General features: G+C 40.7%; 1 long non-coding RNA gene across 5 annotated transcripts in view; it reads left to right on the top strand.

Annotated features, from left to right (window-relative positions):
* LOC106042004 (uncharacterized) overlaps positions 1–15,890 on the top strand; it is a 36,830-nt gene that overhangs the window by 19,389 nt on the left and 1,551 nt on the right. For 4 of the 5 annotated variants that reach the window (XR_010825305.1, XR_010825306.1, XR_010825303.1 and 1 more), the window contains 4 exons: positions 4,552–4,646; positions 5,099–5,285; positions 7,410–7,487; positions 9,397–11,506. This is a non-coding gene — a long non-coding RNA (uncharacterized lncRNA). Of the gene's footprint in view, positions 1–4,551; positions 4,647–5,098; positions 5,286–7,409; positions 7,488–9,393; positions 11,507–15,890 lie in introns of those variants that run through there. The other variant, XR_007166433.2, reaches the window with a different exon arrangement.

Raw genomic sequence — 15,890 nt, forward strand, 5'->3', positions numbered from 1 at the left:
GTACATTCAGCGTGCAGCCAGTGTGCTTCATGTATCAGTTTTCTATGGTTACCAGAAGCCGACAGAATAAAGAAGTGCAGGGGTAACCTGGCACTGCTTTAAACAAAGACTTGTTCCTCTCTGATGCACTTGGGGGATTGTTTGCATGTCGAGGCCTGTTTCCTACTGACAGTTATACAAAGACCAGGGCAGAGTACAGTTTTCTGAAAACTGCCTTAGATTTTTTTTAATTTACTGTTATTTTACCCTTCATGTTTTTTTCTGCTCAAACTCCAAGGAATTGTGGTAGGAAAGACAAGTACCCTTCTCTAAAGTACTTGTCCATATAGGTATTATAACAATAATAAAACTTTGCTCTTGTACTGCAACTTATTTAGTAAGATTTTTTTGTTGTTGTTGTTCAGTTAAATTGCTATGAGACTTCTCAAACTGATAAAGGCTGCATTATCAGAGACGCAGCGGTTTACATCATATAACTCTTGGAAACATAAATTTAATCCTGTCTACTGTTATGAGATCAGTAGGTAGTAACACAGTCACAAGAAAAATTGTGCCAACTTTTTTATATATTACTACAAATTGTTTATAGGTTTTGGACTCATTTAGTGCAGTAGATTATGCATACAAGCTGTTAAATCCAATGATTTCCTGCTTACTTTGGCAGAAACTCCTTTGAAATTATAAAAGTGTAGTTCAGAACAGAATTGTCTGTTTTTGAACTACCAGAAAAAACATACAAAAAGGTTGATATTATTATGCTTTAGTTTACGCTTTTTGCCAGTCATTCAGCAAAATGTGTAGCAGTACTTTAAGCCCACCATGTATCTTGGTATTTAATTAAAATTCTTTCAGTGTCTCTGATTCAAATATATACTTGAAAGTCTCCCCAAAGCTCTTGTACTTGGGGAATTAACAGACTTACAAAAAACATATCTGCCATTACTAAAAGCTATGTGAGAGGCTTGGAAAAAAATCTTCTTGAAATAGTATAGAAGAATTGCAAAAATTGAAGACTGCCTTCTTGAAACAGCTGCTGTATAGGAGCAGCTATTTTTGCTGGGAGTGCTTAGGGTAGAAGGCAAACATGGTCAAATTAGCTAGAACGCTGGAAGTTCAGTCAAGGATACTGCCCTAAATAGTTCGCCTAGAAAGGAGAAAGCTTTCTTAGGACAGCCCCTTCAGGACTCCAATTGCAGTAACAATTCTTAATAAATAGATATTGAGCATAGTAATTTTGCTGCAATTTTATTTCACGACAGATTATTGGAATGTTCTGAGATCACGTTTGAACCCCTCAACTATGCAAAACTCACCGATGTAAATATTTATTGCCAAGAGTAGACTGTAGCTGTTGTCCTATGCTAGACTGTTTTTTTTTCCTACTAATGGCAAAGTTCATATAGCCAAAAAAGAAGGTTGATGATAGCTGATGATAAGATGTTAACATTTAAAGGAATATGTGTTCACTCCTTGGGCTTTTTTTGTGTGAAGGTTTTTACTTCTTGCCAAATACTTGGTATTTGACCTCTCTGGGCTCAGATAATACTGACTTAAAGAGCAGTGGAGATTATCTTCTGATGTAGGAATAAAATTCGGTATTTACTCAGAAATATTTTTGTATTCATTCTTGGTCATCTATGAGGAAGGTGGGGAAGAGTGAGGTTGCAGAGTAGGTTGTAGAACAAGAAGGTGCTGCAGCTGTTGGGGATGCAGGGCCTCATTCATGATGCCAGCTCAAGCGTGTTCAGGTGTCTACAGAAGCTGGCTCGATCACTTACCTGTGCTGAAAACAAAGGAGAATTTCTAGAGAATAGCAGCAACCTCATCTTTGCTTTTCAAGGAGATTCTGGTGCTTTTTAATGTGCTGCTCGATGTTACAGGTAAAAGCTTAACAGAGCTCAATTTTGGGGACCCCTGACAGCTGTTAGAGGTGGCAGATGTGCGTGAGGCTGGGCGAAACCCTTCTGTTGCTCGGGGAGTGGAGGTGGCTGGGAGTCTCTCTTAGGTAGTTAGGGGCTATGCTCAGCCCACTGGTATAAAAGGGTAATTTTCAAATGTCAGAAGTAGAAACAGTTCTGTGGATCATTTTGTTCAACCCCTTTTTAAAACACAGCCCTCAGTGTGGTTTCGCAGTGGTCTCAGCAAAGGGTTAACATGGGCTGTGCACACACCATCCCCTTACTGCCTCTGCTAAAGGAACATTAATTATAGAGAGCCCTAAGGATTCAGAGCAGCTAAAAGGGCTGAGTGGTATTTAAAACCAAGACAGTCAAATAACCAGTTGGAGTTGATCTCTAATAAATTACAATGTTCTGATGATAAAATTCGGTAAGTGTGACAGTCAGCTGGGGGTTTGGCAGCAAAAGTTTTAAAAATAAATAGTCTTGAATTGCAGGAAATTACAGCAAGCAGCTCCTTGGAGTTATTTTTCTCAGCGCATTGTGTGGCTGTGAAGCCAGGCAGCCTGCTGGCAAGCTTTTGACCTTTTGTCTGTGACATAAAATATGCAGGTGCAGTGGTGTGAATGCACAACGGGTGACAGTGACTTCGGGCTGAGGGTTTATGTCATGAGAGCCCCGCGGGGTTGTCTGAGGTGCTCCACATCAGCCACATCACACTTCAGATAATGTCAGTGAGAGGCCATGGCCATAAAGGATTGCAGAATGGATGTAATTCCTAGAAGCCTTACTGTATTCAAAACCTGTACGTCAGCGGATGGAAGTCTTGCTTTCAGTTATTTTCCTGATAACTGACTTGGTACTTTAATTACCAAGATTTCAATCAGGAGGAACTCTTCTCAGGAAAGCTGAGTTACATTGCTGTAACTGTGATCTAAATCTCAGTTCCTTGTATAAAATTTTCATGGTATGGATTTTTTCTTCTCAGTGTAACTAATTATATTTGAAGAAAGCCAGGACAAATTCATACCACGGCATTTTGAAGGTCCTTTACTGCAGTGTCTGAGTAGCTCGTAATCATTTACATATTTTTCATTACAGGAAAGAAAAAAAAATGAAAAAAGAGAAAACAAAACAAAAAATACCACTGTGAAATAAGGGAAGCGTTATTGCTTTTGTATTATTCATTATTATTATTATTATCATCGTGGTTTTGGAGGTGATGAAGTGGAAGGCTGACTTACTGTCTAGAGAAGTTTAAGGGAGAAAAAGCTGTAGATCTGCCCCAAGCTGTAGACTGAAAGAGCAGCACGTTTTTCTCATGAAATCTTTGTCACGGTGAGCAAAATATAGGGACCTTTTTGAGGCAAAAAGAATTACCTTCTGTTCTAATGTTTCCTTGTTCCCTTTAAAGAACTTTATGAACTAGATGTAGGATGACTTGCATGCAGATAGTTCTTGTAAATGTATTTGAGGAGCTGTTTACAGAGGTCTTGCTTTGTGTACCCCACACGGTCACAAACAATTCTGTATCTTTATAAATCATGGAGAAACAAAAAAGAGAGTTGTACAGGAAAGTATCTAGCCAAATTTTTACCTGCTGATAGATCACATTTTGAAGTTTTTTCACCTCCATGTCGTTGCCAAAATATTATTTTAAGAAATTAAAGAGTATGGTTTTGGAAGTTTAACTAGCCTACACAGAGAAATGTCTCTCATCTGTTTTTCAGCTAAAACCAGTTCTAACTATTATCTGCTGGTGGCACCATTACACCAGAAGAGTTTAATCTCAAAGTCTTAAACAGAAAGTATGACATGGACTGTACCTTTCAATATGATTTAATGCAAAATTTGTATTTTTCTTTCTTTAGAGTTTGCTGTCCGTTAGACTATTTAGCTTGTTGTCCATCCTTCTCAACAACAGATGTAGTAAAACAGGTGATTGCAGCAGAATTTGGAATGAACATACCAGCATGGCTCAAAGTAGTTCATAAGGAAAGGAAAAACAAACACTTATCAGGTTGATTATATTTACCGAGATTTTTACTGGAAATGCATGTGATATTGATGAAATCCGGTAAGAGCCAGTGCCTTGGGACTCTGGCTCTTCTGCCAGGACAGGACTCACTCTTTTACATCCAGCAGAGTTTCGGGGTTGACCGTAGGAAGCTGCAGAGTGGACCAGGCAGGTCAGACAAAGAAGAACTGCAGCACTCTGTTAAAAAAGGTCTATGTCCAAGACAGCTGGAAAAACAAATGTTAATAACTGGTAGGTCTTTGACTGTGTCTACCCATATGTTAAAATTACTTGCCTTGTAGCTTCAAGAGATGATAACTCTGAAGGCAGCACTCACTTCCACCCCTGACACTCTGGACTGCTCTGCATGCCTTTTAAACAGCTGCAGAGCCTGGACTGGGTGCTCAGTAAAAAAACCTCTTCTGAATATGGCATTTTGATGCCACTGGCCCTTTGTGGGTGACTTTTAAAGAAATGGGCTTAACAAGGAACCTAATGGTGATGTAACAGGGAAGGAAATTGTCTGGCAGCATCACCTAAAGCGGGTCATCCTTTGTGCAATCATACCCTGGTCTCTTCCTGCATCATAAGTATTTCTACATTGAGTTTTATTTCTGTATATTTTTTTTTCTTTAGGGAATTTTGGAACAATAAAAAAAAAGCAATTTGGAACTCTGTTCATCTTTTGGATACTGATGATTATTCTCTCACACGTGCCTTCTTTTTTAACTGTAAGTGGAAAGGAACAAGTCCTTAATCTTCCATCTCCTCTCTGAATTTTCACAAAGGTTTGGTTTGTGGTGTGATCCATTTGATAAAAAGCTTCCTGGTAGCTCTTCATTTGCTACAGAATGACAGAACACAATTACATTAGCTTTTGTCTGTGAGGTAACCACAGACATTTGTTTTGTTTGCAGCTAAAACAGGGAGAGCTGATTCCATTTTTTTCACAGGTTTACACTCATGAAAAAAATCTATGGATTAGAAACAATACCTCATATTTTTAAAATACCTGCTGTGTTTTTATGTGCAGGGTTTGGGAGTTTTGTTTTGTTTTTTTTTATATAACAATTTTTGTACATTCAAAATCTTTGAATACAGATTATATCCATTACATACATGGTGATTGTGTATGTGTATATTTAACAGCTGTACCAAATCTTTCTGCTACCTTAATTTTTAGGGATGATGTTGACTGCTGCAGCTACATCGTCGCTAAATTAGTGTGGGTTTAAATCATTCCTCCGGCTCAGGAAGTCCCTGAAGAGACTGTGTAACCCAAGAGGGTATTCTGGGTCTGCTCACGTCATGTTTACCTTGCTCGTAGTACTCCTCTCTTCAGATCTGCTGCTGGCTGGGGCTGGAAGCAGGTTAGTGTGTTTGGAGGCTTCTCCTACGTCTGGTGAATCATGCCAGTTGTTAGTCAAATAGTACTTTCTGTGCGCTTTTTCACAGAATAGATCATAGAAAGCGTTTGGAAGTACTTTTGACTTTGTTTGCTGGTTCTAAGTTATCTGAATCTGCATTTCCTTTGTTTCTACATTTCCTTTACAACTTGGACAAAAAAAATGAGGTGTGAAAATGCCCAGCCTTATAGTTTCTATTTTATTTATTTCACTTAGTTTTTCCTAGTCCTTCATGTCATTTCCTTGACTTTTTATCATCAATATGTGATGATGTGCAACTGTATGAGCCAATTGCATACCCAGGCACACCATGCACTTTGGCTTCTCCTGTGGCTAGGAGAAGTGATCACTTCCAAGACACAGAATGTATTACTCCACATAAGTTTTCTCTAACTTTAACTTTTAGATTAATTCTGTGAAGTTTCAAAGCTTTTAGTCATTACTGAAATTTATCTTTCTCCTTACTGGAAAACACAAACACTCCTAATTGAATATATAATGGATTGTATTAAGGTCTAGCCGTTCTGTTTCTTACAGGAAGCTAATTACTTTAGTCTCCATCCTTCACTCAAAAATGGGGGAATCGTATAACACTTCAGTCTGTTATGAATGTCCTTATCCATGGCACATGGTCTCTGTATGTGTTAGGATTAAACAAGAGAGAAAATTATGCAGTTTATAAATCCTCTTATAAACCTTGGTAACTTTCTTTTCCCCCCAGTTTTAGAAAACACGAATTCATCCCATGTTGCTCTCTTGGTTAATGCTGGTTTATATCTGGGTAGAAGTAATTTGTGCAAGACATATTGCTTATGGGACAGTGCCTAAAAATATTTCCAAAGGTCATTGCACATCAGACAGGAGGCAGTGCTTGTTCCAGCTACTCACTCTGAGAACTACAGGTCTTTGTTAATATTAATTGTGTATATTTTAAACAGTCCATGTTTTAAAAATACACTGTGCAAACATGCAGCAGTGAACATTTTGTGAGCCCTGGGACTGGATAATGGAGGTCATTTCTTCCCTGATGATTTTAGGCGCAAATGTTTGCTGTTCTTATTAACTTCAAGGTTTGTAAATTAGAGCCGTGTTGTGCACACGCTTCCAGAAAAGTGGGGCATATTTCCAAGCTCACCATTTCCAAAAAATACAAATGAAATACAAATAGTCACGAAGATCTATAAAGTATCGAGAAGATTTGTAGCTTGTCGTTTGCACAAACATTCACCATGATTGTGCTTATAATAGTAACTGTGCACAGCATGTGGGAAAAAATCTGCTGTGAGATCAAGACCCGATTCCCTGCGTGCTGAAAAGGAGTTGAATTGAGGAGGCAGACGTGCAGCCCTCAGCAGCTTCCCCCTTCCCTCTGCCTTCCCCAATAACCAACGGCCTAAGGAAAGAGAGCTCAGGGCTTACAGAGTAACTGCTGCAGCTGCCTTCCCGTCCGGCCCTCGTCCCTCTGATGCTGCAAATACCCAAGGCCAGAAGCAGGCAGGATGAGCGAGGGCAGGCTGCTCTGCGGGCTGGAGTTAGGATCAGGCTGCCTTGTCCCCAGGGACTGTTCTTTCTCAGAGGAGCTACACACTGCGAAAGGGCGAAATGAAATCAAAAACTAGCTCCAAAATATGTAATACATACTCAACTTTTCTGATAGCCTTTCTGGTAAGCCCAGACAAAATGAGAAGACCCAATTCTCTCTTCATGTGCAAATTATCTAAGAATGTTTCTATTAGAATAGCTCTGATTGTGAGACTTTTGCTTGTCTCCAGAGAAAATGCTGCAATATTTGAAAGACTATATCAGTGTTACAAAAAGAAACGCACCTGGACACCATTCCCATCAAAGCCATTGCACTCTAGCATGCGTGGTTTGTTTTGTAATTTAGCCTCAATGAGAAAATGTTGAAAAGGTCTGATTCTGGCTTTGCATCAAAGGCAGTGAAGCTGTACATGTACATAGTTGTTTATAATGTGACAGTGCTGCATGGCAATTTACAAACCAAATTCATGTTGCTGTTGAGTCTGGCTTTTTTTTCTTTTCTGAAAACTTGCATAAATGTGTTTACAACGGTAATTATTTGTGCAGATTTTGAAGAAAAAGAATGCTGGAAATATGGAAGGTGGTGACAGTGGCAGCATCACAAGTCTAGAAGGTGATACTGTGGTAGGTACAGTCATTTCAGAAATTCTTTAAATTTTAAGCTTATTAAGATTAATTCTCTTCAGGAAGAAAGTCTGAGGTAAAGCAGATGGGGGGTTGCCAAGAAAATGCTTAAAAAGGAAGTAATGTGCACATGTTGGCATTTCCTGCTTTTGCATCTTTTTATTTTTTAAAATAATTTATGAAATAGCCTTGAGTGGAATAGTTGTGTTTATTAGTGTGGTATGGAGGCAAGCATTTCTAGCATCTCAGAAGGATTCACTTGCATTGCACCTCTTCTGCTGTATTTGAGCACCCCGTTTTGTCCCTGCCCACTAAATGCTTTTATTTTGTTTTTGGGAAGCAGAAGTACTCGGGCAGATACTGGGCAGCACTTCGTACTTGTTGTGCATGCAGCCTTTTCCACATGGGGAGGGTAAATGTGAGTGGGGCCTTGACCACCTTTCCCTGGCTGCCCACTGGAGGTGGAAAGTCCTCAGCCCTGTGTGCCCAACACGCAGGTTCACCCCTCTCTTTCTCCCTTCCTCCAAGCACAATTACAGTTCTTCAGTGCATTCGCACTCTCCCTACCTAAGGATCAGATCCATGAAGTGGGCTGGGAGGGGAGGAGATCGGCAGGTTGAAGGTGAAGCAGTGTCTTCCTCCTGCTGCCTCCCAGCACCCGTCCCTCCTGCCCCGTGCACTCCATGTCTTCCACCTCTCTGCTCCCGAGAGATCCCCTGGGTTTTCCCTGTGAGAATCTGCCTCTTCCCTGAGCTTCCCCCCCATGCCAGTATCCTGTAGCTCTGCAAATAATGCAAATAACGTTCTGCTGCACCCTTTTTTTTTTTTTCCCAATAACATTTGAACATATGTTTTATATGGAGATGCTGATGGACAGCAACATCTGCTGCTCCCTGTCGGCTCACGCACTCTTATTTGGATTGTAATTACTTCATCGGCTGCGAGCTGTCCTGTGTTTGCCCACTATCTGTTTCTGTCAGGTCTCGGGCTCCTACAAACTACCCATTATGTAGTGACGATAATTAAATCTCCCCTCCACCAGGCAGGTCTGAGCAGTGCAAGAAGGGCCTTCCTTGTCCGGGCAGCTGCCAAAGAAGATGCAGCTCATAATGATGCCTTAATCACCTGCCTGCTAGACAATGGACGGGACCACCTATTTGTTTCAAACAAGCTATTTTAGCAGCTGTCAGATGCTAATGGCTTTCAGCTGCTGACAACCTGTGCCCTATGCAAACCAGGGGACATGTCATGGAAATGTGCATAAATATTCATGTGTGACTAACAAAACCAAAAGTGCAAGTACGGTTATCAGAGCTCTCGCACGAATATATCGTGGCCTGCCCTGTTGTGTTGGTTTCAGTACGATGAATGAGATGCAAATGTTTTAAAGTGATGTTGCCCTTTTATTTTTGAGAGAAAAAGTCCGCTGAAGGCAGTGGGACTGCAAAGGTGTGTGAGTAAGAGCAGAATTTGTGTCCCTGCATAACGTAGGCAGTCCCAGACTGACGTTGCTGTATATCGTGGGTGATTTACTGAAACCTTTTACTGGGAAAAAGGAGTTACTTTGTTTAATCATTCTTTTTGCATTTGTCTTCGAACCTGTGTATGAAGAATTGAAAGGCTCTCACCAGGTCTGTCTAGAAGCTTAAGGAACATGAGAACGCAGTGATTGACTTCAGTGCTTTAGTGTTCAAATTAACTAATTTCAAGAATAGGAAACTGATTTGGTGAAGACTTGACAGTTTCCCACCAACCTAGCACCCTGAAACATCAAAGTTTCGCCATCAAAAAAGAAATGTTGTGAGTCACTCTTTAGACAGATTGTTTTACAGTTTAATTCTATCAGTGTTTCTGCATGGGACTATTTAAAAACATTTTGTTAGTAATGCACTTCTCTTTTCCTCAGCAGATTCTGGATAACTGTGGTGAGAGGACATATTCAGATTATGGTACATGGTACGAATAAAGAAGATTCTGTAACAATGGAGTCAGTGGAAAGACCAATGGTCATCTTGAAACTCTCCCTTGGTAGGTACCTATAAGGCACATAAGGCTGCCAGTGATATGCATTTGCTCGTGTTTCTCTACCATGTCAGCAACTTGCAGTAATATTCAAAACATCTGTAAAGTGTTTTTAATTAGTCTTCTGTAAAAGTAGTCAATTTGAGGGGAAATTAATAAAACAATCTTTATATATCCCTTGCATCATTTATATTTACTACCTGGAGTGACGTTAACTATTGTAATTCACTAAAAATTTGCCATTTTTAGGATTGTATAAAAAGGCACTGAGCTGGACAGGGATTAAACAATCAGTCCTGCAAACAGCTGGGACACAACTGATTTTACTTATGCGAGCTGCAGTGGGAGAAGTTCACGCTGTGGTTTGACTGGTGTGATTCTCATTTGCACTGACGCTGCTATATGCTGCTGGAAATGTGTTGGATTGAGTCTTGGGCAGCACTGACCACATGAGACATGTTTCTTGAGTTTGTGTGAACTAGACAGGCTCCATGCAGGCATCCAGTTGATTACCTTCACCTAAACCTGAAATATTTATAGTAAAGTAATTATAAATTGCTTCTAAGAAACTTAATTCCCTTGCATAATTATCCATGTAGCCTGTGTATGTGCATTTTTGCGGTAGACTTGTGAAAATGAATTCAGTGTTTCAGATATAGAAGGTTATTTTAATTAAAAATTGCTATCATAATAGTTACACAAAAGGATTCAAATATTCTGTAACTTGGTATAATAAAATATTAAAAGATACAGGTGTTGTTTATGAGCCATCAAAGAGTTTTCCACTGCCACAGTGTTTTATCAAATTCAAAAGAAGAAGAGAAAAGAAAAACCAGAGCCATGTGCTAATCCTTTTCTTTGTTGCTTAAGGGAAATTTCAGTATAAAGTAGCAATTTCCATATCATTTGAATAGCAGTTGCAACCCATTGATGTTTAAAGTAAAACGTGCAACTACTATAATCAGCAAAACAGATGCAAATGTCTTGTCTGTCTTTAAATGTAGTTCCCTACTTGCCGTCTCAATTAGATTTAGAGTGGTAAATTTGATCAGGTAATTAAAAACAGAGAAGCTGTTCTTCCACTTCTTTCATAGCAGTAGTTTGTTAAAAAGCAAGCTTTGGTGAGCTGGGCCAGATGCAGTGGCAGGGCGAGCGAAGGTCTCAGCAGTGACACGGGCAGCCCTCCCTCCTGGGCAGCAGGACATATCGCATCTTGTGCCGTCTTGGAGGTGGGAAGGGGACACATCTCCCACCCGCCGTCCTGCCTCGCCCCCGTTTCTGCTGCCCCTTGGGACAGCAATGGCCTTTTAGTTCTGTTTATACCCCGTGGCATCCCACGGCAAGGCTCTGCATATTTTTGTAAATAAGCAACAACAAAAATAAATGACATTTAGCATTTAGATCCCAGACCAGTGGTTTTGTGTAGGGTACGGTGCAGCAGTTTAGGCAAAATCCTGCTGAACCCCCTGAACTCTGCCATCGCAGGCTTTGGGTGGCTGGAATCACTCCTCGGAGGGCTTTTTAGCTCTTAAAAAAAAAAAAAATATATATATATATATATATGTAATGGTATGGTATGAAGAAAGAGTTTACTTTATCCTTCATGCTTCCAAATTAAACAATGAACACATGTTGACAAAGCTTTTCTCTGCTTGGTGTATCTAAGCTACAGGGGTATCGAGTGGAGCTGACTAGGGATTTCCTTCAGGATCACTTCTGAGTGAGACTGTCCTTCTTGGAAAAAAATTGAAAACTTCTCAGGAAAAGGCTTTGGTTTTAAATTAAACTTTTGCTAGTTAAATGAAATTGATTACACCTTGGCTACCCACCTAGAAGAAAGGATCTTATCAGTTTCTCTACCATGTGCTGATAAAATCCCTCTTGCAGAGCTGCGCTTATCCTGAGGTAAGGGAGGAAAGCAGGGTGACCCAGCACCCTGCTGCCAAACGGATAAGGCTGCAAAGTGGGAGACCCAGCAGCTTCCCCATCATTTTGGAAGTCTCTCCTAATTATTTTCCTGGATGGAGAAAGAACAAGAAATGGATGAGGCCTCCCAGACAAGCTGCTGACAGGATGGTACCCTGTTCTGCTTCTTCTAAAACACTTCTCTGGAGAAAGGATGTATTTTTTATTACTTTTCCTAATCAGGAGACATCTAATGGAAAAGGACTTCCATCTTGTGGTCAGCTGTGGTAATAAAACACTCCTGGGACCTTTTTTTTTTTTTTTTTTTACCAAACCAGGATGCTTTTAGTGAGAAATAATGCTAATCTGTTGTAGTCACTTTGAAGGTAGATGTTGAAGACCTCACAGTCTGCTTACATTTGTATATGGGCATGCCTACCTGTTAGGAGGTAAAAAAAAAAAAAAAAAAAAAAAAAAATTCAGGATTAGCTCCATTCACAAGGTCATCTCCGGAACAAGACAGAATCAGAAGAGAGATAAACTTTTCGTAACAGAATATTCAACTAACAAATTAAACAGCCTGATGGCCTTAGGAGCCATGCACAGGAGCCTAGATCCAGAATTTTTTGTAGCCTTAGCAGAAGAGAGGCTCCTGCTCCTGAACTTCTGGGAAAACTTCCCAGAGCCAAATATTGTTGCTTGGATTGTTTTCTATTCCAGGACGACTCTTAGGCTTGCTGCAACGTCATCGTAACTTCATGCATGTATTTGTTCTTTAGGACAAATTTTGAAACTCATGCTTTCATCTAGAAATAGTAAAATGTTGCAGGGTTAAGTTGCTGGAGTTCACTGGAAAATCTACTGACTTTAGTGGGAGAGATTTTTTAACATCTTAAAAACAAAACAAATTTAGAATGTTCATTTTAAATAGTAAGACCTGTGGCACAGCTGTGTTAGCCGGGTTTCAGGATCCAGTGTAAGTTGTAACTTAGGTCCCCTTTAAATGAACTCTGTTGCACAAGCATACAAATGCAGATGAGGCTGTTAAAAAGGAATAATTAAATTCTTATTTTTAATAATTATCTTATTTGTCCAGTTATATACTTCGATGCCACCACTGATTACACTGAAGATATTCTGACTGATATCACTGGAATGAGAGCTGGACCATCCCCGAATATTTATAAGGAGATTTAAATAAGCTCTCAAATCAAATTCTTATAGCTACTTGTAAGAACTTTTATAGGTTCTTTTTATTTTGGGGGCATGTAACTAAAGGAGATGTTCAGCATGTTCCTTAGTGGGTGCCAAAAAGCTTATTTTCAGAAGTATCTGAGTCTCAGGGAAAGTCAGTGACAGCTATATTTACTCTGAAGTCTATGCAACTGCTGCCAAAATCAAGCCATGTTCTTGCAGGAATAATAAGAAAAAACAGCATTTAGGTGAAGAATCAGGCACCATATGGATGACTTATCTGACACAAAATTATACAGATTTGAAAGATCAGGTCAAAAAAGCCATCGGAGGTTATGCCTTACATGTTAACATAAGGAAAGCAGAAAAGAAAGGAAAAGTTCTTAACTTTCTGTAGCGTTTGGTAGATATTGTTTCCACAAAAACTTACTTTCATAGTTTGCACATGGGTCTTGTTCTATTTGTAACTGAAGTCAGTGGGAGTTTTTGCCATCGCCTCTGCTGAAACAGGATCCGATTTCTTTTTGTTATGTGGAAATAAAAATCTTGGACCTTAAATCATGCAGACGCTAAAGGAGGAAAATACTTCTTCGTTTAACTTTTTTTAAAAAAAAGTCATCAGAACTACTGGTTAGCTAAAAGCATTAAAAAAATACTCAAGGAAGAGCTTCCTTAAATCAAACAGATTTCTCATTTTGCTTTTAGATCTTCCTGGAGAGGTCTGTGTTTATACCATTTATTTTAAGTGTGAGAACTTTATGTCAGACCAAACCATTAGCGGCTCTCCAGGGAGCAAACAGCAAAGTGCCGGCGAGGCCCAGGGCCACTGTGAAGAGACAGTTTCTACACTTACACGTTTCTCCCCAGGAAGAAGGCGATGAGGAGATATTACCGAGGGGGGAGAGAGAGGAGAGCAGCAGATCAGGCAGCTACGATGAAGCCCCTGCAGGCAGCTGTGGAGCAGCAGCTCAGGGGAACAGGCTGGGAAACCTGGGCACGGGCATCCTTGTTGTGATGGAAGTCGTACCCCGAGCCCCCAGGCTGCCTGCAGCCCCTGGGGTGCCCACCGGTTCTGGGCTATTCTGTCAGATGCAATATGTATGTGGATACACATTTCTTCTTTGAACATTTTAGGAGTTCGTGCATATTCCTATGCCCACAGTTAAGCCAAAGCTGGGGACCTGTTGGTGAAGATGATGATTTTTGGGGGGATGGAGGGATGAACAACTATTTCCTTCAGCATGATGGATTGCTTCCCATCTCTGTTTCGAACTACCGAGTAATCATAGCCAATGAAAGACTTTGTTTCATTCATCTAATGCTTTAGTGTGACTGAATATTACCCAGTAACGTACTGCATTCGTGTCAGTGGAGAAAGATTTCACTTGTCTGAAATTGCATTGACAAATATCTACTTGCTCATATGGAGGTGTGGTTTGTGCACATACTTGTGCTTTAATTTCAAACAGTTTGCCCTGTGCAGGCAAATGTAATGCCTACGTAAGCTCTCGTGTATCCCGCAGTCCTGACAGCAGCGGGTGGGCGCCATCCTCCCTTCCTCTGCTTCTGCGGGAGAGGAGCACTTTGTGCCCGTTTTGGTTCCCACGTCCTCAGCTTTTCAAACTGTGATGAGGGAAATAAATATGGGTGCTTGGAGGGAGCTGGCTGTCCAAACGGCCTCTTGTTGTTTTTTTCCTTTTCTTACCAGTTGCTAAGAAATGTCTGGAGGAAGCTGTCAAGCACACGTCTGTTGTGTTACTTTCCATATAAATGGCTGCTGGGGCTGCGAGAGGCAGCTGCCAGCAGGTCAGAGCAGCAGGGATGTGTCCCAGGTGCTACCAGCAATGACTTCCAAATAGACAGGGAGGTATTTGTGACATGGGCACTCCTGGGCATGGCCTGTGCTGGGATGCATCGCTGGAGACTTTATCTTGCCTCGAAAGGGGCTCTTCTGGCTACCACGCTTGGGTTCCCTTTGTTGCACCAGCTCTTAGCCATCGTTTCAAAGCTCCGTACTGGGAAATGATCCAGCAGGCAATTCTGAAACCGGGCAGGTTTCAGTATGGAAATCATGAGGTGGTGGCAACCTGGGCAGGGAATCCCAAAGGCTTGGAAATCCTCTGCCCAGTGCTTCAGAGCAAAGGAACACAATTTCCTCCATCAAACCATCAAGCAGGATATCCCATGGGTGTGTTTTACACCCCAGCACACGGAGGGGACATCAGGTGTCTCGTCTTGTGGTGAAGTCCCTGGTGCCCCGAAGCAGGGCTTTCACCTGCTCAAAACCTCGGGTTGTTTCTAGGTACCAAATATAGTGCGATTTCTGGTGGCTTTGTTTTTTTCTGCACTTCTTAAGCTGCGGGTGAGGTTTGTGACACCAGGCTGCCAGCTTTCAACAGCAGCATCCCAGAAATGCTGGTTAATCACAGGTTTATTAGCTTATAGCCTTAAGCAAACCTGAAATCATTAACAGTCCATTTGTTGGGCTAATGACTCTTTTTTGCTAGATGTATAATTTAATATATGGTAACTTTCATGCTTAATTATGCTCTTCAAAGCTTCTTTTGAAGGAATTTATTATTTTGCATGCATTTATTTAAAAGTGTTGGGAGCTGGGTGGCTTTGCTTCCCCACTACTCCGTGTTAAAATCTAGATAGTTAATTGAAGAAGATTTTAATTTAGATATGGGTATTTCCTCCTTTGCTTGTTCTTTCAATATTTTTATCTTGGACTGTTTGAAAAATAAATAATGCTAAATTACCAAGATGTTTAAAATGGCATTATTTTACGCCTCATTGTAACTTGCTACATTGTTTTGGACAAGACATAAACCCAAAGCCCTGATCAACAGGGCCCATTGTGCCAGCAGTTTCCAGATGAATGCAAGTCTTGATCTCAGTGTCCTGGCCGCATTCCAGCCTGGTTCACATTTTACTCAGCGGCAAGTCCCACTTCTGTTCTCACTAACCTCAGTGGGAACAGAAACAGGCCACTGTAAAGTGCTGTTAATCCCACGTGCCATTTGCATGCAGCACTTGTAAAGCATTCTGGGATCAGTTTGGATGAAAGAGGCTATGCATGTAAGATGTTTTTCATTGGCATCCCAAATCCATTACTATATCAATGAAAGAAGGTTATGACTTTGTCAATCGTGATAATTTTTTTGAGCTAGGCAGCCGATTGAGGATAATAATGAATTTGGTTTTCTTTCTGTGAGCTCTAGTGTCCCTTCATGGAGATTAAAAATTTCCCAGTACTGTTTTCAGCTCCACAGAGCAAGC

This window comes from Anser cygnoides, chromosome 16 (assembly GCF_040182565.1).
Source record: "Anser cygnoides isolate HZ-2024a breed goose chromosome 16, Taihu_goose_T2T_genome, whole genome shotgun sequence".
Classification (NCBI taxonomy): Eukaryota; Metazoa; Chordata; class Aves; order Anseriformes; family Anatidae; genus Anser; species Anser cygnoides.